This window comes from Neofelis nebulosa, chromosome 3, assembly GCF_028018385.1.
Source record: "Neofelis nebulosa isolate mNeoNeb1 chromosome 3, mNeoNeb1.pri, whole genome shotgun sequence".
Classification (NCBI taxonomy): domain Eukaryota; kingdom Metazoa; phylum Chordata; class Mammalia; order Carnivora; family Felidae; genus Neofelis; species Neofelis nebulosa.
The window spans coordinates 53183824-53208610 of record NC_080784.1 but is presented as its reverse complement, the minus strand read 5'-3'; the positions used below and the strand labels follow the sequence as shown (position 1 = coordinate 53208610).

The 24787-nt window shown below is 42.6% G+C and overlaps 1 long non-coding RNA gene across 3 annotated transcripts in view; it reads right to left on the bottom strand.

Moving 5' to 3' along the window:
• Window positions 1-8117: 8117 nt before the first annotated feature.
• LOC131506819 (uncharacterized) overlaps window positions 8118-24787 on the bottom strand; it is a 55435-nt gene continuing 38765 nt past the window's right edge. For all 3 annotated transcript variants that reach the window (XR_009259162.1, XR_009259160.1, XR_009259161.1), the window contains exons 3-4: window positions 17275-17396; window positions 8118-8677 (exon numbers count right to left, since the gene is read on the bottom strand). This is a non-coding gene — a long non-coding RNA (uncharacterized LOC131506819). The remainder of the gene's footprint in view (window positions 8678-17274; window positions 17397-24787) is intronic.

Genomic DNA, 24787 nt, shown 5'->3' with positions numbered 1-24787 from the left:
ATTACAGATTTGTTACAGAGGAAAATATACAAGCAGGGAAGGAAGGAAGGAAGGAAGGAAGGAAGGAAGGAAGGAAGGAAGGAAGGAAGGGAGGAAGGAAGTGAAGTGGAGAGGGCAAAAAGAGAAAGGGAAAAGAGAGAAAGAAAGAGAAACAGAATGCCCTCAAGTCTCTGTCATGTCTTGATGTCTGTGGGTTTGCCGTTCAAAGCAAATACAGTTTTCTCCCTGCAGCTGGGCAGACTTTGCAGCATTTTCTAAGTCTGTGTCTGCCTGAGAACAGACCACAGAATCGTGGCTCTGGCCTCACTGACTTCACCCTGCAGTAATGTTTTGGGTCTGCTCCTGTGCTCACCTGGTCACTGGCTCTCTCAACCCGCCTGCCTAGTTAGGTGACACAGCCTTCAGTGGTCAGAAGGCTGCAATCGAATCTCTCTTCTCAAAATGATGATTATTTTTCAGGATGTTTTCACATTTGTTTAGTCTTTCTTGGATATTTTTCTACTAGTCATTCCTCCGATTTTAACCCAATAAAGATGGTGATACTGCTAACTGACTATGGAGCAGAACTATTCAAATTCTCAGGTAATTCAACAGCTTGAGTGCATACAATTTGCCATTTTTCCTAAAAGGCTAACAAAATATTCTTTCATTGCTTCTATTTACTCTGAGCATTAGCCATGTCTGAAAAACTGGTTTGTATGAATATTGGAGGATTTAAAGGAAGCAGAGTTGTAAACACCATTAATTCTGACATTCCAGTTATTTCCCCCCACTAAGCAAATGATCTGGGATGCATCCATAACAAGAAAGTTCTGGAACTTGTCAATTCCAGGCTGATGCTGTGTACCCTAGTCCCTCTCTGTCCATTTCAACGAGATGGGGAGTTTTCTCTCACCCACATGAGACTCACCCTTGTATCTGGCTGCAAATTTTTCCTTTTCCCTTTTCTTCTGTTCTGAGCAGCAGCTGTGTGAGTGGAATATAGCTTCCAGAGCCTAGACTATGTCTTCCTTGACTCTTTGGTGGTGTTAAAAATAATTTAGAGTGAACTGTAGGTTAAGGATTAGGTCTACCAGCTGAGCCTCCCAAACATATAGGTTTATGGCCACCTGCTGTTGACCAAAGTTTCAACCTAAGGGAATAAAAATGAGCCTATTTCTAGTCCCTTCTTTCCAGAGAAAGGACTATTTGAAAGTGGCTTAGCCAAAGAAAGTGGGTGGAGACCTAGGAGGGACTCTTGCCCTTCATCACACTTGACCTACACAGTATGGCTTATGCAAAGAGATCTGTGTTACAGATCAGTGAGAGCCCATCAGCATTTGACTGCTGACATGTGCTACGTAATTAATGTACCCCTTGGATAGGGAAAAAAAAGCTCTTATTCTAAAAAATGTGATTTAATTTCATTTAACTGAAACCTAATACATGCAAAACACAGTCCTTACCCATGGGTGATGCAATAAGGGAGGAAAAATATTGAATGAAAATTTGGAAGGTACAGATGCTAAGAACGACATCTCCATTGTCCTAACAGAACAGTATGAAGACTCCCCGTCAGAAACTACTAAATCTGAGCTCTGGCCCAACACTGTGTAACCTTGGATCAATTATGTAGGCTCTCTAGTCATCAATTTGTTTCCAAAATGTTTCTTTCAGCTCTAACACACTCTGACCACTATGACTCGGCTAGAAACTCAAAGAACTCTAGTGTAGTGGAAGGCAGAATATGATAAATACATAGAGGCACAAAGTAAATGCTGTAGGGGTCCAGTGGAGGGAGTGCTTGACTTTGAAAATAGGGAAGACCTTTGGAAGAGGCAGCTCTGAGCTAAGCCTGTCAATATTTCCCTTCTCTAGGGCCACAAACCAATGCTTCTTGTTGCCTGGTCAGCAACAGGTTGTGCCTTCCACAGGTTATAATGACAGATTTGGATTTCCCTTCTTTCTGCCATCTCTGCTGGCCAGCAGCAGCAGGAGGAGCTAAAGAGGAAGGCTGTGAGGGTCCACCTTCCCTGTCCTAGCAGCTCAGAATTGCACTTTCTCATCTAGACTCCACCTACTGTGTTTGCTGGGACTGTGGCCAGGACACCAGTCACCTTAGGTCAATGGAGAGGCAGGGGCTTGGAGGCCAGTGATACATGTCCTGTCTAGGAGGAAGTTCTGGGAACCCTTGTTAGAAATAAATGGACCGAGAGCATTCTCCTAAAATCATGGGCAGAGACCCCAAACACCCAGGTCTGTTATGGCAAACATGATTGGAAACAGCAAAAAAGGAGACGTGGGGGAAGGGGCCAAGGCAGGTGGTGTAACCTGGTGATTTTCCTCTGTCCCAGGAAGGTTCTAGAAGAGATCCTTTGCAAATGGGGGACTCCTCTGGCAGAAGTCTTTTGTTTGCCCCTGTTGTCCACACCCCAAAAGTAGGTTTGGAAAAATTAGTTAGATTGCTAGAAGGTGGTAGGAATGATTTATTTTTCTTTGTGCTGAAATGGGAGTATTATTTTCAGTATAGACAAGCATCACAATTCAAAATAAGTAAATAAATAACTTAAGCTAAACCCCCCTAGCTCGAGAAACCAGAAAGAAAAGCTATAATTCAATTTAAATAAGGATGCCACAGAGATGTATCAGAACCACCACCACCACCCCTGCCCCCAACCAGCCTTCTGTGTTCAGTGGGAGCATTCACCAGAGTTTGGGAAGAGGGGTCCCTGCAGTAAGCCATTTCGATCCTGATCTCAGGCCTCCCCATCCGGTCACCATGGGCTTAGACAGCAAGTCCTAGGAGCCTTGTAGATCACACCAGCATGGCTGGCTGACTTCCCTTTTTTGGACACAGACCAGGAGCAAAGGAAGGAAAATGGCTGGTGAGGAGAACTCTGTACCACTCACCCATTGAGACTTTCTGCAAAAATTATAGGTTCTCTGTTCCCGTGTGGAGTGTATTCCCCCACCTAGAATGAGAAATAGGAGGGGATATTTCAAGGCTGGCAAGTACCTAATAAAAATAAAAATGCCATTTAACATCCACTCTGCAGTCCTTGACTGCCCCCTCTTTTTTTCTGGTTCATCAGTGGCACACATGATTCTTGGTGCTCCGAATGGCCAACGACCTCCTATTTTCTTGGCCAGACTATAAGGATGAAGTAATGTTGATTCTAAGCCAACACTCCTGGTTCTCAGCTTTGTGGACAGATGTGGACATCTATGTGTCCTCATCAATCTAGACCCGGTGCTATTTGTGGCTAATGGTGCCTATGGATGTAATTCCATCATTCTCTCTCTCTCTCTCTCTCTCTTTTTTTCCCTAATGCATTGCCACCAAGGAATCATATTAGAAAGACAGATTTTCCATGTAGGACTTTCCTTAGCACAAGACTTTTGTTCTTATTCTCCCTTTTTTAGGATGGCTTGGTTTCCAGTGTCTAAGTCCCCACCCTCCCCCACCCTCACTGCCTTTTCTTTTTAAAAATGAAAATGCTTTCCTTTTTCCAGTAGCCAAAAAGAAATAGCAGTAAAACCAACCACATCCGGCTCTTTTCTTCCCTCTCTCCCTGTTGAGTTGAGTTGGATGTATGTGGATTGGGATAATCTTTGAATCGGTCGTTCCAGGGCCCTTGCTAAAGATGAAAGACTTTTCTGTTTCCCCACCATGGCGAGATCAGGGCGGTGACAACAAACAATTTAACTTCTTGAAACCTTGTGGTGCCTTTTCTCGTGGTGCTTCTCTCTCGTGTAACTCCAGTCAAGGCGGCCACTTGCAGCAAACAGCAATGCCAGTATGTTACCTTGGTATCCCGTGCCAGTGCAGTAAAAGACTTTAATGTATACATATATAAATAGATATAGAGATAGAGATATCACTATAGTTATATAATTATATAATTGAGGTTCTGATGCAGCTTTGGTGGGAGTTGATCATTCCTCTGCAAAAATCGATGCTACTCAAGTGAAACTAAGCGCTGTGGAGCGTTTGACTTTGGGGAAGGGCACCCACAAAAGAGATGGGCTACTCCTGTGACTAATTTTTCTTTTCCCTTCTTGTGAAAGTTGCTGTCTCCGTAATATGGGATGTTTGATAAGGGAGCAAAGAGCAGCTTCTTTTGAACTTCCTTTGGTGCTGATATTTAAAAAAAAACAAAAACAAAAACTGTTTGTTTTGCTTCCTCATCAGTGGCCAATAAGCTGCTTTTCCAAAATCTCAAGTCACCAATTAGAGGTGACAAGGTACAGTCTGGTAGTAAGAGGCGAGAGGCTGGGCATCCCCCCACCCTGTTTCTTACCCAGACAGTTTCCTCTGTGACCTGTGTATGGTCTCCCAGACTCAGTCTCCCCATTTAAAATGGACATCATAGTATATTTCCTTACCTCATGGGGAAGGATAACCTAAAGGGATTCATTGGTGGCCCTGAAACACTAAGTCATTATTAATTTGGAGACAGCAACTTGACACGGTTTTAAGGTTTTATTTGTACGATGCTAAGACTTTAATCCTGGGGTTTTGTTTTGTCCCCACTTGCTCCTGCATCTCCGCCGTGTCGCGTCCTCCCTTTGGCAATGCCTTTGAGAACTGCGTAACTGATAGAGATTCACCTGAGGTGTTGGGTACTGCTAATTTCTCCCAAGGGAACAACATCACTAATACTGCATAAGGTGCTAGAATCAAACCTCATTTTACAAACCTTGGTTCTTAGAGAAAAACAAAACATGCAGAATTCTTTCTGTGAAGCCTTACTATAGATTGTTATAGCCAATTGTTTATCCAAAAAGAGAGAGAGCATAGAAAATAAGGATAAGATGCAGTGATTCTGTATAAAATGTAACTAAAAACCTCTGCTATTTCCTATATTAATGTAAACTATCATATATATATATATATATATATATATATATATATATATATATGCTTGAGGCAGATAGAAAGGATGAAAAAATGTAAAGTGTGTTCATCTCTATTTTAATTTTTCAGTTGACTCACAATTTTTAGTATGTGAGCAAGAGAGGTTTACCGTGGGTTGGGATAAGGGATGCCCAGTATGATATAGACAATTAATCAGCTTTGTTCTGCTCTATATGTTACTAGAAGGAGTTGGCCGAATGAGAGGAAGGGGAAATGAGTTAAAACGGGGACTTGCTTTCTAAATGTTCTTAAGCATCGATGTTACACTTTGGTGGTGTTTCCTCCTTTTTGCAAAGTTTCTCAACAGCACTATAAAACGTGTCTCCTGCCTAAGGTGTTAGCAAATAATGTTTACCTCAAGAAAGCTTAAAAAAAAAAAAGAGGCAGTTGTTTCCTATCTCTTAAAAACTAGTGAGCCCCTAACCAAAATGCGAGGCATTGCCACAGAAATTCAGTGAGAGAATAGAACCATTTCCGGTGCTTTCCTCGAAGGCCCCCCCCCGCCCCCCCACCCCCTCCCAATCCCTTTTGCTAAAGAAACAATCCGAAACAGGAGTTTTGACAAGAAACGGGTCAGGATGTAGCAAAAGCAAATAGGAACTTTGCGCAGAACGAGTGGGGAGGGGGCGTTTTCAAGTATGGCTGTGTAATTCAGGTGTTTAGCGCTCGCATGTGTGTGTGTACTGTATATATGTGTCAGTGTATGACATGTTTGGTGGACAGAGAAAAATACCGTGAACAGAAATGAACAGAAAAAAAAATCAAACGCTATTTTATCAGAGGACGCACTTGTTCACCTTGATGAGAAGCCACTGTTTCACAACTATGCAATCTTCCTCCCTCCTTCACCTCGGACCTCCATCTCCCTCCCAGATTTTTCTTTGTAAAAGAACCACAATATCCAATCCCTGGTTCAAGGTGAGCATGCTACAGTGATTCTTTTCCTAAATTTAAGAGCTCCCGAGAAGAGTTTTCCTTTGCTTTCATTTTAAATGATTCGATGTAACCCTGTTTGGTTCTGTAAGTGAACTGATGTGTATTTTTATGTTTCAGTTACATGTTTATAACTTGTTTTCATCCTCTTCTTGATTCAAAATATTTATCTTCTTTATGAAATCTACTTTTATAGGATATGTTTTGGGGATGTGTTGGCTTAAGGCAAGAAAAAAATTTGGCTTAAGTGGGACAATGAGCATGTGACCTCTGGGATTGGGGGCTGGGGGAATGACAGGGACCTTCAGCTAAATCAGCACCTACACCTTGGTCCTGAATACAGACCCTGGCAGGGAGCTGGCATACTCTGGGAAGGATTTGACCCAGGTGTTTCTGTTCCTTATTTGTGGTCATCTATACGGAGTAACCTATCCCCAGAGGGTGAATATTTTCTACCTTCGCTTTATGCCAATGCCTCCTTCCCACCGACTCTACGTGCTCTACCTAGTGCCAAATCCCACCTCCCTACCTTTGCACTACTTTTTGCTAATACCCCTCCTCCCTTGCCAGCCAGTGACTGCAATGTGCCTGGGTGGGGTTACTGCATCTGCTTTCATTCTGAAAGTCAGACATAGAGAGAATCTTCAAGAGCCCAGCATCAAAAGCATTCGGGAACTCAGCCCTCAGGCTGTCCATCCTTTAGAGGTATTTGAAATAGATGCTCAGCAGCTCACCAAGAGGGAGAATAGCGGGTTCTACCCTGTAGCCAATTTGGCCTCGCCTGCCTTCACCAGGCTTTAAGAAGAGCCGCTGGGAAGAAGAGAGATCCTGGGGTTAGACAAAGCACAAATCAGGCAGGGGAAGCCCTGCGTGCAGAAGACAGGTTCTTACCTTCTCTGGTTGCCTGCACAAGTCTGAGTTTTGCACACGGTTTACAAATCTCGCACAAGGTGGCCGAGCCATCGGAGACAGTTTTTAAAAGATTAATTCCGACACTGCCTAAACTGCTCCAGCACAACACGCTTCCGTTCTCTGGCTGGTGGGAGCTTAGATGGAATTCCTTTGGATTGAAAAAGGAAGTCGGTCCTTTGACACGAATGCATTTTCTCTGTTGGCCTCATGGCTCGACTCCTCCCCCACCCTACACATACTCTTAGCTACTCAGGGGATCTTAATGAAGTGCTGTTCATTTGCTTTTGTCCTGTTCCATAGGTCATACCTGCTACGATCCATCCCAGGAATGTATCACTCATTCTTTCTGCTCCTGAAAGGTAGCATTCTGGAGAACTTTAGGCCTACAGACCCAGGAGTCTTTCCCAGAAGCCGACTTGTCTTTACAGCTCAGAAAATATCAAGGGAATCACTTCCAGAACACCATGTGATTTTCCAACTCCTGGCCCTTCCCAAAAAGTGGCTGGGGAGCTGGTAGGGGCTTCTCAGAGGTTGCCAAGGTCCAGCCCCATGAGCCCACTCTTCTCTGGCCGGCCCACTGGTGCTCAGGCCCTGACATGGCTTCAGGGACCCAGAGTCTGCAGGTCTTCCATTAGGGTCAGAGCTCAGGGCAAAATGAAGAGGGGACAGAGGGTGGAAGTGTTCTAGATCCCTTGCTCCTTCACCAGGGCCGAAGCAGAGTGTCCAATACCTATTTTGGGGTTATGACAACCTGCCTTTCTGGGAAGGGGTGGGCCACCTCTGAGGCCACAGCTGCAAAGCTGGCATTATTGAGTTGCAACCATAAATCCAGACCCAGGGAATGTGTCTATCATGAAGCCTGACAATTCAGCAGCAGCACAGACAGAACCTTTGTTGACTAAAACCTTCCCCATCAGAGTGGAAGGGTCCTGTTGTGGTATGTCGGCTGACCCTTTGTTAGCTGGGTTCTTGCCATTGATTGGTACCTGAGACCCTGCAGGAGACAGGTATAGAGTCCCAGATGCCAGGGCCAGAAAAATCAGGTATAGCCCCAAGCTCTCTCAGGCTGGCTGATTCTGAAGAAAAAGTCCCCTTAGAGATGTTGTTTCCTCTCATGGGGAACAGGGCAGTTTCTTTAGAGGAAAAAGTATTTAGGATTACTGGAGTCTCAGGAATGTAGGGGTGTCAGAGTAAGTCCAATGTAGCCTGTGGCAGGTGACATCAGCCATGATGGAGCAGAGCCCTTTGTGGAGGACAGGAGAACTGAGACTCGGCTAACATTGACTGAGTGCCAGTGATGTATAGGCTCTGTCCCAGATGCCTTCATACAGTGATCTCAGCTAAGTCTTTGCAAGAATATCACAAGGCGAGAAACTCTGCCGCATTTTACAAATGGGGAAACTGAGGCTCAGAGAACCTCCATGATTGCACAGAGTTTCGTGGTCAGTAGGGGTACAGCTGGGGGCAGGGGGTACGGGCTTGGACATTTGGTCCCACTTTTCTTCAAGATCCAGGCTCCACTCATGTCCTTTCCCAACAGCTCATAAAGGCCAGGTAGCTCAGAGCACCCATCAAGGACCAGCTGGGATGAAGGCAGTCTTGGCATTTTTGTTTTCTTGCAGATGGCCGGAGAGGCTAAGAGAGTGTGGGAGGTTTTAGGGCACTTACAAATTTAGTGACCATTTATGCAATAAGGTATCCCCAGAAAAAATGATGCCTGTTTCCCACAGGTCACCCTGAGCATGACCTGTACAGTATGAGTTCTTGGAGACTTCCATGGAATGGGAGCCTCCCTATAAACACTTTGAGATGTCTTTTCTGGTTGGCCTGAGAACTTCTGTGTCTTCTTTCTATAGGTTTTGTTGTTGTTACTTTTGTGTGTGGTCTTAAAAGGTGAGGAGATTTCCAGATAAAGTGGGTTATTTCTCCATGGATCTGTAAAAAGAGTTGAATGGTTGGAGTTAGGGCAGATTCAGAAATGTAAGCCTCACAGGGTAAATTCGGAGTAGGTTTCTGAACACAATGCCTATGACATGGCAGAGAGTGAGAGCCATTCTAGGCCAGGCATGGCAAGAAGCTGCCTGTGTTAGGCCAGGGGAAGGGCACTGGTGGTGGGGGCAGCCTGGGAACCTGCATTCTGCTCTTGTACCCATCATTCCTTGCCTAGTAGCTTGCCTTCTGTAAGTTTCAGTTTCCCCATATCTAAAACACAAAAGTGAGCCTGGTGATCTCTATGATCAATCCAAACCAGAAAAGTAATAAAATAATGAGACAGGTTATTGCATTTGGTGAAAGTCATTTGGGATGAGAAGTCGTTGAAAGACACTGTGAATTCCTAAGCCAGGGAATGAAATGACCAACATCAAAATATTAGGCTTAAGAAAGTGATTGTCACTGTCATGTGCACTGACAAAGGGGACAAAAACTATCTAAATGAGAGAGGAAGAGCACAAGGGACGACAGGAAATGGGCAGGAAAGGGCAGATTAGAGAGAGTCAGGGGAAGGGAGTAATGCACCCTACTTATTGTTTCTCTGAGGCAGCCTCATGCTTTACATGTTTGCTTACAATTATGTCAGCTTAATGCCTACTGGACAGCCTCTGAGCATACCTGCATGTGTGTGCACACACATGCATGCACACACACGTGCACACACCCTATCCTAATCCTGCCATAGTCCCAGCAATTATACACAAAGAAAAATCCCTCAGTCCTTGAGCAAAGCTGGAGCTTCTTCAGAGCACAAAGAAACAATGGAATCTCAGGGTTTGAAGACATCAGACATCACCTAATTTTTGCTCCTCCTCACAGACACAGACAAAAAAATATCAAACTTCTTCTCAAGGGTCTCCAAGGAAAAAAATTCTCCTTGCCTTCATTCACTGTTGAATGCCTGGTAGTCAGATAGTCTCCACCTTATAATGACTTGAATGATGCGTCTTACAATCCTGACCGATTCCTTTTGCTTTGGGTCTCTGAGGGGACAGAGATCTAGACTCTGGATTAGTGAGCTTTGGGATGTTTGGAAGTGCCCATGGCCTTGCCTTGCCCAGGATCTCCTGTAAGGTAAGACTGGGAATCACTTGAGAGTGATAGTTGCAAGTTCACTTTGTCTTTGCCTTCTGGAATTAAGTACTCAAGACAGATTGCACACCCTGCCCCCCCCCCCACTGATCTTCCAGCCCAGTCAGGATGGAAGCAGTTGCCCAGCTTTGCTGAGACCTCAGTTTTGACATGTATTCAGATGAATTGTGTTCAGTTCCTTTCCCATTGGGCCCTGCTACTGTATTATTTCCTCTAAGTATGTTTTATGTTCAAAATTCAAATGTGAGTATTCACTTGAGATGCATCTAGGCAGGCAAAAATACACCCAGCTATTGCCTTGAGGGGGAATATGGGGTCTTCAAAACCCTTATGACACTGGACACTTTCTCTTCTTTCCCAATCCATTCTCTTACTCCATTTTCTAAAAATGCAGTTCAACCTTGATGATGCCCTCTATTGGCTAGGCCCTGGGGTAGACATTGGGAAGACAAAGAGGAAAGATGGTCCAGCAGGGGAGATGATGCACAAACACATGGGAGAGTATTGTTCACACTCTGGCTTCCAGAGAACAGCGCCTGGCCCTGCCTAGCATAGGCTGACTTGAAGGTACAATATGCTCATGTGACAAATCTCTCCCAGGTGGCTGCTTATCAGTTCCTTGCCCATCCTTCCATTATCCCCAGTTCACCAACCATTCCTCTGGGACCCCTCTGTCTCCTCTCCTGCCTGAGGCTGACCTGTTCTGCAACTGTTCCCAGATATTTCTGGGAGCAGAGCAAATCCTACCAAAAGCAGATCACGTCCACAGTAAAAATAACTATTAAACAATCCAAGGGAGTTTGATTCAATTCCACTTTTAGCCCCATTAATGTCTCTGGGCCTTGCTTCTCTCACATTCTCTTTAGGGTCTCCAGGGTCTTCTAGGCACTGTCAACAAACCCAAGTTACTACTTGGCTTTCTGGGTGGACCCCCTTAGGTCTCCATTGGCGAACTGCACTTGCCTGATCTGCCCCTTCCTCAGTTGGGCATTTCATTGCTCGGCTCTCCCAGCTGCTGCTTCAACCAGTCAAGTGTCCTCTCCAGGTCCCTTCTCTTCACCCCGTCCTCCTTCCATTCAAGACGGCATACAAGGAAGGAGGTGGTCTCTGTCATAGCCATCACCACCTGACATCACATTTTACAGTGAAAATGCATTCATAAGTAAAATTGAAGATGGCAGAAGATGGCCTTCTCAGCTCTCCATTGGAAAGGGTATAAGAGGGATTGATAGGGGAATGAGTGATCCCAGTGTCCCAAACCCTTGCCTCACCCGCCAAGAGAGCACATGATCCTAGAAAGGTAGAGCTATACTAGAGACTTCACAGCTATATTGATTTCCAGCCATTTCCTGGCATGTTTCAGGAGCCCTCAAAGGCTAGTGGTCCCTGTCACTGTGGCTGCAGAGGTGAGCATTACCCTAGGGAAAAGGAAGAAGGAAACCCTATTTCCTTACCGTCAACAGCTGGCTACAGAGCTCCTGAGGCTGACCCAACCCCACTGAGGAGGAATACACAGAAGAAACCTATGGGACAGGTTACTCCTAATTGGATAGGTGAAAATTACTTTTTTTTTTCTCCTGGCACAAAAGCAAAAACAACCTCCCCCCTTCTTTTTTATTTCACCAGGGTTTGCGATTGAACACATCTGATTCCCTGACTTTTAAAAAAAATGGTTTTTTTTTTTCATTTTGAAGCAGGTATTTTTTAATGGGGCTTATTTTTGGGTTTGAGATCACTGGGCTTCTTGCCCTGTGAATCAATGCTTGCTGCTGTGTTGAAAATGCATACATTGGTGACCACAGTATTAAGCCAAATTTAAACTCTTTAGTCTCCTCCATCTGTAAGTGTTATGTATCTACCTCATTATGATTTTTTTGGTTTTCTGTGCTTTCGTGTTGTGTACAATGTCAGAGGTGAAATGTAGATAAAAATATATATATATAAAAATATATATTTTTTGCTTTGCAATAAAGTTCAAAGCTATAACACAGAATATTCATAAAATGTCATAGCCTTTTATTGTGCTCTATCTCCTTAGTTGTGAATTGTCCTGGGGAGCCCTTTTGCCTATTCACTAGAGTCAATATAATTGTGTTTGTCATTTGATGAATTATTCTAATTATTTTAACTGTACTTTTTCAACACATTGAATAAGACACTAGGATTCTTGAACAACTCTTGGTTCCAAAGGTGCTTTATTTCTGTGGACTCAAGTGATCAATGGAAGGGGAGTGTCTCTGCAGACTTCAATCTTCCAGATAAAATTACTGATCTCAATGCCATTGGGTTTAAAACAAAAGGTTTGTGCATAGGGGGAAAAAGGAAACATTGGTTTGGCTTTGACTTTTTGAAGCTTTCAATATTGATTTATGTTTAACTTTCTTTTTTTTTTCTTTTTTTTAATTTCAATTTCTTGGCATGGAATATGGTACTCACTGACACCCTAGCATTCTAGTCTGACCTGGCTGCTTTCAACTTTTTGATTTTGCTGTTTTCTCTAGGTTGATTTTGTGTGTTGTGCTATTTGGTGGTGAACTACCTTGTGCCCAGCCCTCACATCTTCTCTAAACTTTCTGGAACTCTTTCCATACTATGTATTAAGAGGGATGGTGATTTGGAAACATTTGTAATCTACAAGCCAGCGATGCCATAAAGACTCAAAATTTTCGGAAGAATACTGACCAATTACAGTACAGGGTGAAAGCATCTTAAATAGAAAATGCAAGGTGGATTGTCTGCAATTGATTCCCTTTTTCTATGTGTTTAAACACAATTATTTTCCTTAAGCTAAGCACATCTAAGTCGTGAGCCCTAGATACTTTGTATAGTTCAACAACCCTTGTTTTTCTGTGTCTTTTGCCAAAATATATAAGACATTTCTCGAACTCATTAAATGTTTTAAATAGGATAAAGAAAGATCTATAAGTTAGAATGAAAGATTCTTAAAAATGATAAATCAGCAAAACTCTGTACATGTTTTTATTATTCCCTAGCTCTCTCTAGAGCTAGGGAAAAGTAACTGAAGGGGGGAGAATCATTTCTACAAATGGCGAGTTTTCCCTTAAAATACATACAAAGACTACAAAAAAGGAAAACACTTAAGATTCAATTTCATAATATGTCTTTTTCTCTGCCCTTTTTTCTTCTGATGACCTTAAAGAATTGTGAGTGTGTATTAATAACAGACATTTTAGCTGGTATTTGGGGGAGGCTTGCTCTGTCTTTTAACAATGCTGAACCGGCACTTAAAACAATTCTTGCTAGGTTATACTTTGCCTATTCTCAGCTATTTCTCTCTTTTTATGGTATTAATGGTCTGTCTATGAATTGGAATGCAGATAATACATGTGTACTGAAGGTGGAACACACTGGTGTTGACTTGAAGGGAGGAAAATCCATTGATAAATATGTATTTCTATATATACCTGTAAGTAGGTGAGTGGGAATATATGATATATTCACTCACACGCGCACACACACACACACACACACACACACACACGCACACACACAGAGGCACAATGACAATATGCTTCCAAATTTGGTTTTTGATTCTGAGGAATTTACCATCTCACTGAGCTTCCCCGGATTACAAGATTTCTTTTGAAATAATTAAATGCTTAAGAAATGTTTTGATTTGTTTTTTTAGGTACAATAAAGCACAATTCTTATTATTCCCTGTTCTTTTGTTGACATAGCTATTGCAGATTGAGAGAAGCCAGTTTTTAGGTGGGGTTCTGTGGGATTCCTTCTTGTAGCATTACCCTCCAGCCCACCCAGTGCCAAGAGAAAGTTCACTACATAGCTATCCACACCATCCTCTTTTTGCTCCATCTTCCTAGCATCTCAGAGTCCCCGGTTCTCCCACAAGGGACACCTTGTTTACTGGAGACTTTTCTGAAGTTTGAATACTGGGCTGACTTCTCTTTGCAGGCAGGTTATGGGCCATTTCCACACTTGGTGCCACCCTTCCTGGATGCCCACACCTATTGCACCTCCAAATCACTACTAAGACAGAGATAAGTAGGAGATTTCAGAGTGAACAGAAGGAACTTGCTGCATCAAAAATAGAGACTTTTTAGGTGTATGTGTTGGTAGCCCTAAGCACTGGGTTTACTCTTTTTCTTAGAGGGGAAGGATCTGAGTGGATCAAACTCTTAAAAGTAAACCTAGTAGAGGACATGACATGACTTCTGACCCAGACGAGCCAGTTTTGTCCATGTAGTGCTCCACTGCTGACACATGAGCATAACTCCCTTGGTTGAGAGGGAATCCGGGACATGTCAGAACAAGCATGGGAGTTGGGAAGGGGTGTAGAACATCACCTCATTGTGGAAAGGTACTGTATCTTCTCCCCTTTCTTTTCTGAGCAGAGACCAGGTCTCTGCAAAGTGGGTTAATTTTGGGGCTTGACTGTTGCTGTAGGGCTGTTGTGGGAAGTTTTTGTACTGCCATGAGGATGCTGTGATCTTTCTTTCGTTGTTACTAGTCTGGATGTGATGTTTTTTTCATTGTTACTAGTCTGCCCCCTTTGAAGGGAGAAGGCTGTCTTGGGATGTGAGTATTCTAGACAGAGATGCATTTAGTTCTGTTTATAGTTGTTACTTGGTCTTAAACTTCCAGAGAAATCTTCAATTTGGAATTCACTTCTGACTTGCTAGATGCTTTCTGGATGCCCTGCTTTGAACAGGAACAACTTCTATGCTTGAGGAACTTTGAAATCAGAGGTAGGAGGTATATTTCAATGGGATGTGGCAAATGATAGAAGAATTTGAATGGTACAAATGATACCTGAATTTGAGATGTGGTACAGCCATGGTAGAGACTCTCTGACCTTGGATTTCTCAGAGCACTGGGTCTGCCATGCCCTGATCCTTTTGGCACGAACAAGGTGGCAGATAATAGATTTATTTTATCCCACTGGAGCTTTCCTGCCAGAACAGTATTCCCATTTCAAATTCAATCATTCACTTGGCTATCAAATATTTATTGAACACCTACTATGTCTGGTGCAGAGCTAGAACTGGAGGGGTTTTATTTTTTTATTTTTATTTTTATTTTTTTTATTTTTTATTTTTGGAGGGGTTTTAAAGATGATACAAACCCCAAGGAACTAAATATGAGGCAAGAAATGTACATAAGTAATTACCATAATACAGTGAAAAATAAAGCCCTAAAAGAGGTGTTATGGGCTTCCAAAATAGGAAGCGATACTTTCAAGTAGAGGTATAAGAGAAGGCTTCACTAACATTTGCATTTGAATTGGGTTCTGAAGGATGCATAGAATGCATGAAGATGGTCAGTCTTGTAGTCATGTTACATTATTCATTCACATTGATTGCTTTTTTTTATGAGGGTCCAAGACAATTTCCAGAAACTTATATTTAAACTATATTGTCTATTAACATCATCATTCACTGTCTGTTACCATTCACCCAATTTGGTTGAAAGAATGGTCTTTCAAGCTGCAGCCAGTTATTCTTTGTTCAGTAATGTGATCCAGAGAGTAGCTCCCCCTTCTGGGTAACCTCCCTCCTTCTTCCGAAGCTTCAGGGACCGCCCCCCCCCTGCCCCCCCCCCCCCTGCCGCAGCAGGGCTTGTAGATGTTGATGTGTTGATGTGCATGGCTTGGTTCAAAAGTTAGTTCCCTGCAGCTTTGTTGTGAATGTATAAAACCCATTCATCTGGTCCTTCCCACATGGTGGAAGCCTGGTGGAATGGAGCCTTAGAGTGGTGGTGATTTGGATATCTCTGTTGGTGAGGGTAAACCAGAGGATTGGAAGGTGTCAATTGGCCATTCTAGGTTTGATGTCTGGAACCACTGAGTTTTTAAGGCCAAACAGAAGGAATTCTTGAATAATGAATGGAATTTCTTAAAGCCCAAAGCTTCCCAAGAGACACAGGGAGGAGCCTACTCTGTTTCTTAATAAGATTTCAGTTAACCCTGGTCATGCCAACCTTCCAGAATATTTGAGACCACTGCAGCTTCCCATAGCTAGTCGAGCTCTGCATTCCTCAGTCAGCTCTGGGCACTCACTGTAGCAGCCCAGGAGCTGGTCACTATGGGCAGAGCATATACACTAATGGGGGACTGAGTCTTTGGAGTCTGGGCAAAGACCCAGTTTCTCTTATAACTAGTATAGTAGTTCTGCGCCTTTCCAGGTACCACAAAAATATGGAAAAGATGGAAAAGGAGGCTATGAAAAATTAATTTTTTTCAGCTCCTTCCCCAATGGCACCTAATTCCCTCAGCCCTAAACAGAGATTGCCCCACAGTTTGTTCATCTAAACTTCATGTTCTGAGATTTTAAAAAAATAAATAAACATTTAGACATTGGATGAGAGATGCAAGGTACAAAGAAGCAGAGCAAGCATGAGAACTTACTCACAGATGGATCTATTCCTGGAATTCATATTTCCCATTCAAAGAGTGGGCTGGCCTTTTATAAAGACTTTGGACTTTTAGCATGTCTCAGTGGAAATGCAGGGGGCGGCTATTCTGAATACTAGAACCAATTAATAAAATACACAGGGTTTTCAATTGGAAATCCCTAATTCCCTTGATCTGGTTCATTATAGTCATTTAATCTCCATAAAGTAACTCTGTCGTTGCCAATCCATGACCCAGAATCTCTTTAGAACGGGTGGGATGGTGAGCCCCTGCATCCCTGGGCTGATAGACTAAGTGTATCAGCCCAGCATCCATTCAGAAAAGGTGGCTTCTATTTTACACAATTTACTTTTAACTCTAAGCTTCAAGTTATTAAATTTTGAGTATTTCCTTTCCCGCCCACTAGTTGTGGCTCTGCTGAGCCTGACTGCCTTTGTGGCCCAGGTTGAGGGTGACATCCAGACACTCACTGGCTCTCATATACCTCACACTCCTGTCATCTGTGTTGTCCAAATCTTCATTCATCTCAGATTTAGCTGATGCCAGGAAATTTGCTCAGTGTTTTTCTATATGTTTTTATTTAGTTTATCTAATTTATTTTTCATAGTAACTTTATTATCCAGGGGGATTTAATATAGAGCTTTATTTCACAAAGGATAAATGGGACTTAGGGGGTTAAATGTTTTGCCCAACTTCCTCTGATTACTGACAAAACCATGATGCAAGCTCAGATGTCTTGAATAAAAGTCCCTGCCTTTTCCATCCCATCTGACAGTGTACCTCCATCTTAAATTGGTGAGGGCATCTTACCTTCCTTTTCTTTCTGCTGCCTTATCAAACTTTGAGGGTTCACCCCTACAATAGCACATTTATCTAAACCTACAGCAACTCCAAATAGCTTGATCAGTGCATAAACCACTCATATTGAGATAGCCTAAGAACAGGGGCTTTGAGGAATCAGCTTACATCTGACATTTGGAAAAGAAACCCTTTCCCTGATTTCCAACAGTTTTCCCTGGAAAAAAAAATGCCTCAAATATATACTATGAGAACTTACTTTTTAAGTGAATTGGTGTCCATCTGATTGTTCCCAGGAGGCTCTTTGGGCAGGGTCCATCCATGTTGTAGAGAAGGAGTCAGGGCATTGAGTGACACCATTATTTTTTGAAGCCCAAGGTGCTGAAAAGAAAGCAAACAGCAACACTTTGCATCTAGTAAGAGTTAGATTACTATAAACTGACTGACCTGAAGAACTGGGAGAGTCCTGGCTCTAACTTTGCTTCAGAAAGCTTGTGAAGATCTTGCTTTGCCTCATGCCAGCTCCCAAAACCAAAGCAATCTCTCCTGGGGTTAAAGGAGATTTCCTCCCTTGAGAACCAAGGGCCCAGCTAGACTCATGAGCTCATGCCCAGTCTCTTTATTGTACTCATTAATTTAGTCTTCTTACTCACTCAACATTCACCCAGCAAAGATCCCAGAGACTTGGCTAGTTCCTGTCCTTAAGAAATTCACAGTCTGGTTGAGGAGCTAAAGCCTATATATCCAGGGCTGAAAGGTAAGACTGAAAATGATGAGCAGGTCTACAGCTCTTTGAGCAGAAAGGAAGAGGTGAAGACATGGGGCACTGAGAGGTCTCTGCTTTCATTTATCTTTCTGAAGGACTGCTAAGAATTCCTCATGGACAGGACAACCTGGGTTTGGGACCTGAATACAGAGTATTCCCTCTTCTTCCTCTCTTCTCCCTAAAAATAAGTGTGTATCAATATATTAGATCCCTTAATAGCAATTTTTTTTTAGATTCCTCATGTAAGATCACCAAGATCCCTTTTCAAAATCAATCCTGTCTTAGGAAAAGTGGCTTGACAAGAAAGGAGAGACAAAGAGAGGAGAAGATTGAGATGATTCCCCTTTCCTTGAGATAGATTGCTCTAGAAAGAAAGAGGGTGCTTCACCCATAATTATGTTAGCCTTGATCTGGATGGAGACTTGAAAGTGATGTATATCAGGGAAGTTAGGAATGCACTCTGCCGTAGTGCCACTGCTGTAACAAAACAACATGGACTGGTTGGCTTACACAACAAACATTTACTCCTCATGGTTCTAGGGGCTATAAAGGCCCAGATCAAGGTGCTGGCAGATCTGGTGTCTGGTGAGGGGTCTCTTTATGGTTTGCAGATGGCTGCTTTATGATTTATCCTCACATGGCAGAGAGAGCTCTGGTGGCTTCTGTCTTACAAGGGCACTAATCCCATCATGGGGGCTTTACCCTCATGACCTCATCTAAACCCAGTGATCTCTCTAGGGCCACACCTCCAAATTCCACTGCATTGAGAATTAGGGCTTTAATATATGGATTTAGGGGAACACAACCATTCCATCCATAGTAGACCCTATGGTCAGGACTTATGAAAGACCTGAAACTCAACACCCCTACACCATTCTAACTATTTCTCTTAGCCATCATTTCTTTATATCCACAGAGCATATGCCTCCATCCTGAGTTCATTGACTTACAGAGTTTATGTTAAGAAATATGCTATAAACATGTACATGGATTACAGAGAACTCAAGAGAAGGCCATTTTCTTAAGAACAGCCAAGAGAGAAATGGGGCCAAATAGCATGACACAGATCTTGTATCAGTCAACTAACCTGTAAAGTTTTCCTTGTGAAACAAGAAGCCCTGGGTCATCCCCCAAAAACACTCCCATAATGCCCAATTAGGCCAACAGTGAATTATCTTTAATTTCTGTTAAGAATAATTCTTTGGCACTGCTCTATTCTCATGGTAAATTCTGATATGTCTTGAGGTGCATTGTCAAAAGAGTTTCTGAAGTTAAGACATATCACATCTATCACATTCATCATTCACCATGTGCCCATTTCCAAAATATTAAATATACAGTACATAATACATATATAATATATATATTATCTTACCTTAAATTACATATATAATCTTAAAGTAGGTCCATTTTAAAGGTACAAGTTATATTCACTGGTAGTGATTTTTTAAAAAAGTCCTCATTGTTTAACAGTGATGAGAAATAGTGTTATTTTTTTTTAACCTTTAAGAAATAGTAATTCCTTAATCTCCTAGTTCAGTTCACCAAACCGGACCACAAGAAGTTCACCAGTCATTCACCCAGTGTTTTTCTCTAAGGTTGCCTGGGTGAGACTAGGTTGGAAGGACTCCTGTAAGAGAAAGATGGATTGTTTAGGAAGCTGTGCTGTTACATCACAGGTCCACAGAGAGCTGTCCTCCAGCCCCACCTCCCCTCCAAGCTGGTCACACCTTCTTGCAATCCACTGCAGCAGCAGGAGCACCAGATTCACCACTATCCCATTGCACCAGCTCCCTCTTCTGCAACATGAAGATGACACTTCCTAAGCTCCCTTCTGACCCTAAAATCCTATTATAAATGCACACACTCATTCAACACGAGACAAATATCTGTCTCCAGACTATGAACTTCTAAAAACCCAGAGAAAAAATTTAGCTCCTCCATTTTTAACCCAACCTAATTGTTATGAATATAAGAATCCAGGGAGATCATCCTTAAATCAAAGGTAAGCATCTCCTAAATCAACTATACTTTTCTCTTTGAGAGAAAAGATGAAGCCAACTTCTCACCATCTTAATAAATATTCTCAAAATATATATCTTAAAGGTAAAAAGAATTTTCTTCCTTCTAGCCCTTCTTTATTATTTGTGTCAAGTGATTTAAGTGGAGTGGGGTAAAGACAAGAGCATCCACTCCTCATGAGATGAGAATCAGCCATATTGGATGCACAGAGACTATTGACCAATCAAAACCAAAGCAAGCAAAGAACTCCCCCAAGCCCTACTGCCTTATGGAGCTCCACTTACAGCAGACTACCACCTTACTAAGAACATGCTTTAGACACAGAAAACTATCTCATTCATTTCATGTGGAAGGTATGATTCTCTCATAGAGGTGGATGAGGCTATACCCCCACATCTGCATATGTCTGCAGAGTGCTTTCACACAGTGTCTCATGTGATCTTCTCAACAACCCTGAGTAAAGTAGCATCACATCCAACATGCAAAAGAGGAAACTAAGGTTCTGAGAGGTTAAGCTGTCCAAGATCATAAAGAAGTGAGGATCTGACCTGGGAATCTGATGCCCTAGTCAGTGATGTCCAATCCCCATCCTCCTGGGAAGTAGGAGAACAACATTGCACTTCCCACCAATGTCCCTGGACTAAATGTGCCTGCTCTCCAAAACACCATTCCTGGAGATTTCTTTCAGCCAGAGGCAGCTTCATAATTAATAGTAAATAGTACTAAATAGTCCCAGATACCAAAAGTGGGGGCATCACAGCCCAGTTATGGGGCATTTTCACTGGGATTCACATTTGTCTGGGGACAGCAACAGGAACTTAGCATAGAGGAATCTTGGCATATTGCTTAAGCCTTTAAGGCACACTATGTATCACATCATTCCCTAACATCATTCTTTTGCTTCACTCATGTGAATACATCTGTGATCACATATCCTCAAATGCTATTTCAACCACCAACTGCCAGATCAGAAACACACCATCTAGAGAAAGCAGATCTATCTAGGCAGAGGTTTGGGGATTTATTTCAAGAAGAACATAGGTGTTTGTAGGGCCATTCAGGCAAACCAGCTTGCACATTTAAAAAAATCCTCCATTTGAGGGGAGACTCATTGTCAGTGATGCCTGTAGACCTCGGCTGACTTGGAGGGAAACAACCACTTAGTGGCACCCAGGGCAAAGAGCATAGGGTTTGTTTGAGGGTTTGTTTGGGGCCTACCACCTCTGTACCCCAGAGAACCAGGCCTTGGGCTGTATGTTGAGTCAGAGCTGGGTGGGGAGCACAAGAATGTTTCCAGGGAAACTACTTTGCTCTGATAGGTGCAGAATGGGTACTGAACTCTGGGAAAGCTAGGTAGGTAATGAGATTGGGAAGCCTGGTAAGGTGCAGGATCTCATATGGCTAAAGGGATGAGAAAATATAAGTACCTCATGCAAAAACAACAGACACACACATCCATATTCTGCCTGATTCCACAACACCCTGGGGCAGAACAAACCATGGGACACCTGCTGTAGGAAGCCACATTCTATGGCTGTCCACCTCCACCCATGAGAGCATGAACCAGAACTGTGTGGAAGTAATGTCTGCCAGAATTTTCTTTCCTCCTTGAGAAATGTAGCGAAATTTGTAGAGGAAGCCTGAATGTCCTCCAATGGCCAGATTGTGAAACAAATTATTGAGTGCTTTCTAGGCACACAGCACCTCACATTGTATCTCAAAGGCAGGGAAACTTCCAAACATGGTAGAGGAATTTGTGTTTCTTCCCTTTCTCAGGCTGTGGGTGTGAGTAAAACGTTTGCTCTTCTGTTCAGGTCACTAGTGTGAGGCAGGTGGATCCAAGCACATGATCACATCCCACAGATGAGAGGGTGTCTGCACACCTTACATAGGACTGGCAGATTCCAGGCCCTAAACAATAAGCCACTGGCTGCCTAAAATAGTCCCCTTTTAATTTCAACAAACCCAGAAATAGTTTGCCATATACCATTTGTAGGACCTCAGAGGGACCAAGTATAAGGGGCCAGTCAAATAGATCAAAGAGTAGTTCTCATGGGTATCTGCACCAGGATGAGGCTAAAGAGGGGCTGTATGAAGAATAGGCTTCTGGACCTATGGTTGTGCCCAAGGTTGCCAACCATCTGCCTCTTTCTCTTGGACATGGAGAGAAGTGCTCCTTGAAGTTTTCCAGTGTGTCTTGCCTCTCCTAACCCATCCTGGACTGGTTGGCTCTACAAACCTCAGAAGAGGACAATTCCTCAGTCACCCTTGCTTCTTCTCACGTTCCATGACATGAACATGAAGACTGTCACCTGATCACTTCATTTAGCCACATTTTCTCTTTCAGTCATATGCCCACTCCCAAAGACAAGGCTCTGGGAAAATGGTGGCTCTTTTTCTTCCATGTTATTTGGGGGCTTTTGACTCTTTCCTCTTCTTCCTTTCCAGAACACAAGGCTCTGAGTGTCACAATGGTCTTGATGAGGGATACTCTCTTGCCAGATGAAGGTTCCTCTGTCCCTTTCCAAGCCTCTGAGCCCCCCCAGCCCCTGTAACTGGTTTTTCTTTCCTGGGGGGTGATTCTTGATGGCACAATGAGGCGTGACTGTATTGTGGTTTCCTTTGATCCCACGAGGTGGTGAAACTCCCTTTCCCAACTGCCTGGGACAAGGAGGCAGAAGCACAAAGCAGCATTGCCCACTGAGGCTCATGCTAAAACAATTCTTTTTATTTTTAACTACAGTGGGAAAGCTCAGTGACGTGGGAAACTCCCTTCAGATGCTCCATCCTTCAGCCCCAGATTTCCAGTCCTTTTTCTGTTGGAATTTTAATATCATGTTTATCATTTTTATTTTTATTTTTAATGGAGGAAGAACCTCATGCTAATGAGTTGTGCAAATGACACCATTCCTTTGTTACTATTTGAAGGGGTAAAGACCGTAGTGAACTGTGTTTTTGTTAAGATATCCATTTCTTGTGCCGGGTTGATTTCAGACTGGTGCATTCCCACTTATCAGGGACCTCTGATTCTAGCAGAACAAAATCAGCTACTTACTCTAGTTACTGTAAGCAGACACATAACTTTTACTGTAATTTGAAAAACCTTGCACTGTAATGGTTAAAAAAAAAGCAAATCTTATTGAAACTGATTTTGTATTTTTGATTACATCTGAATTTTCACATTTTTGTATCTAACCGTGACCACGGTAGTGCTTCCATAGCTTGTGTTCAAGGTCTTGTTTCTTTCCAGGTTGAATTCTTAGGATCGTGTTGACACCAAATGTTTAAGGGGCAGGACTGGGGCCTTGCTAGGAGAACCTGTCATGGGGGTGTGTCCTTCCTCCGCCAGATCACTGGCTGGCAACGGGAACCTTGCCTAGACTGGAGCAAGTTGACGTCGCATCTCATTGCGTGAATTTCCACAGACAGCTCATATCTCCAACTTATTTCAGGCCAACGGTTTTGGCCAAACCCTTGCCAAGGACTCTCAAAATTGAGCTGCCCCCACCCCTGCACTACCCAGCTTCCTGGGTAAGGGAGGACATTTTTGAAAACAAAACTTGTGAAATTAATTTGTGATTATGATTTTTTCTTCTTGCTGGAAACGTGCTGGGAACCAGACAGCATGATGTTATCGCTCTTTCTGCTTTTCCAAACCAATACACCTGTTGTGCTCTTTTGTTTCTTAGTGAAGAAAATTCTAGACACAGACCTAACTATGAACTCTTTTCCTCCTGTATTTCTGATTAGCAATTCTCCCTCTGTATTCCTGACTTGTTGAAGTGTTTTCCTTCTTAGCATTGCTTCTCATATTTTACTTTATTTCTTTACTGAACAACAACAACAAACCCACAAAGGAACAAATAATCTCTCTTTTTCTCTCTTTCTCTCTCTGATGTGTAATGTTGTGTTGTCCAGATTCTGTATAAAAATATGTATATGATGTATCTGATATTTGGCAGCCACTGGCTGTAACTTTAACCAATATAATTAACAAAAATGCATAATGTTGGTGTTTGATTTTTTTTACAAAAAAAAAACAACCTAGTTAAGATGTTTGTGTATTTTTGCATGGTTAAAATGTACTTAGTGCATTGAGAAACGTTGTGGAGGTACTCAGTGAAAAGGCCGGTTTACTTTTTAATTCTAATGGTGATTGGTTGTTGACCAGACTATTCCCTATGATGTCCGTCTTTAATTTAGCATAATTCTATTTATAACTTGTTTTATTACTCAAGATTCAACATATTATATCTATCTCTATTGTATTTACTGTTCCTTAAAACCAGGTTGTGGAAGTTCACTTCGTCTGGCACAGATGTCTACATTGCTGATTTCCGTTGAGTTGTGTTCCATTTAATTTGCTGTACAGTCCAGATCTGAAGCACCCGTTGGCCCCTAGACAAAGCCTGTCATTTCTCCTTCCAGAAGTCTATTTCTTCGAGCAGTACTGTGGTTTTCCCTCATCATGGATCTTTGTTACCCCTCCCTCCCCCAAACCTAGTTATATAAAGGAGGAGAGGAGGATAGGAAGTTAAGTAGGAATCTGAGAATTATTTATATTTTATACATAATAGTACATATATTATAGATAGACAGGCAGACAGACTTTAACTGTGAATTAAGTAGAAAGACAGTGGAAGATGTTGAAGGATTCAGAGATGGAGGTCCTGGGATTTCCTCCCAGGTATGTCACTAGATCAATATGAGAGATGCAAGAACCCTCTGTCCTTCCTTGTGCCTCAGTTTCACCATATGTAAGATGAGGAAGTGCAGAGTTTTCAGGGAGGAGAGGCAGCTACACTTTCTTGAGTCTTCAATGCATTTAGAGCAAGAGTAGTCTTTAATAGTCCAAGAGATTTAATTGCTGTGTATTTGGAGACCATGCTTGCAACATCCCCTCTCCTCCTCAGGACATCTGGGCCTGCTTAGGGGGAAAGACAGATCTTTAAAGTCATGAGCTATTCTGGGTTGAGGTTACCTT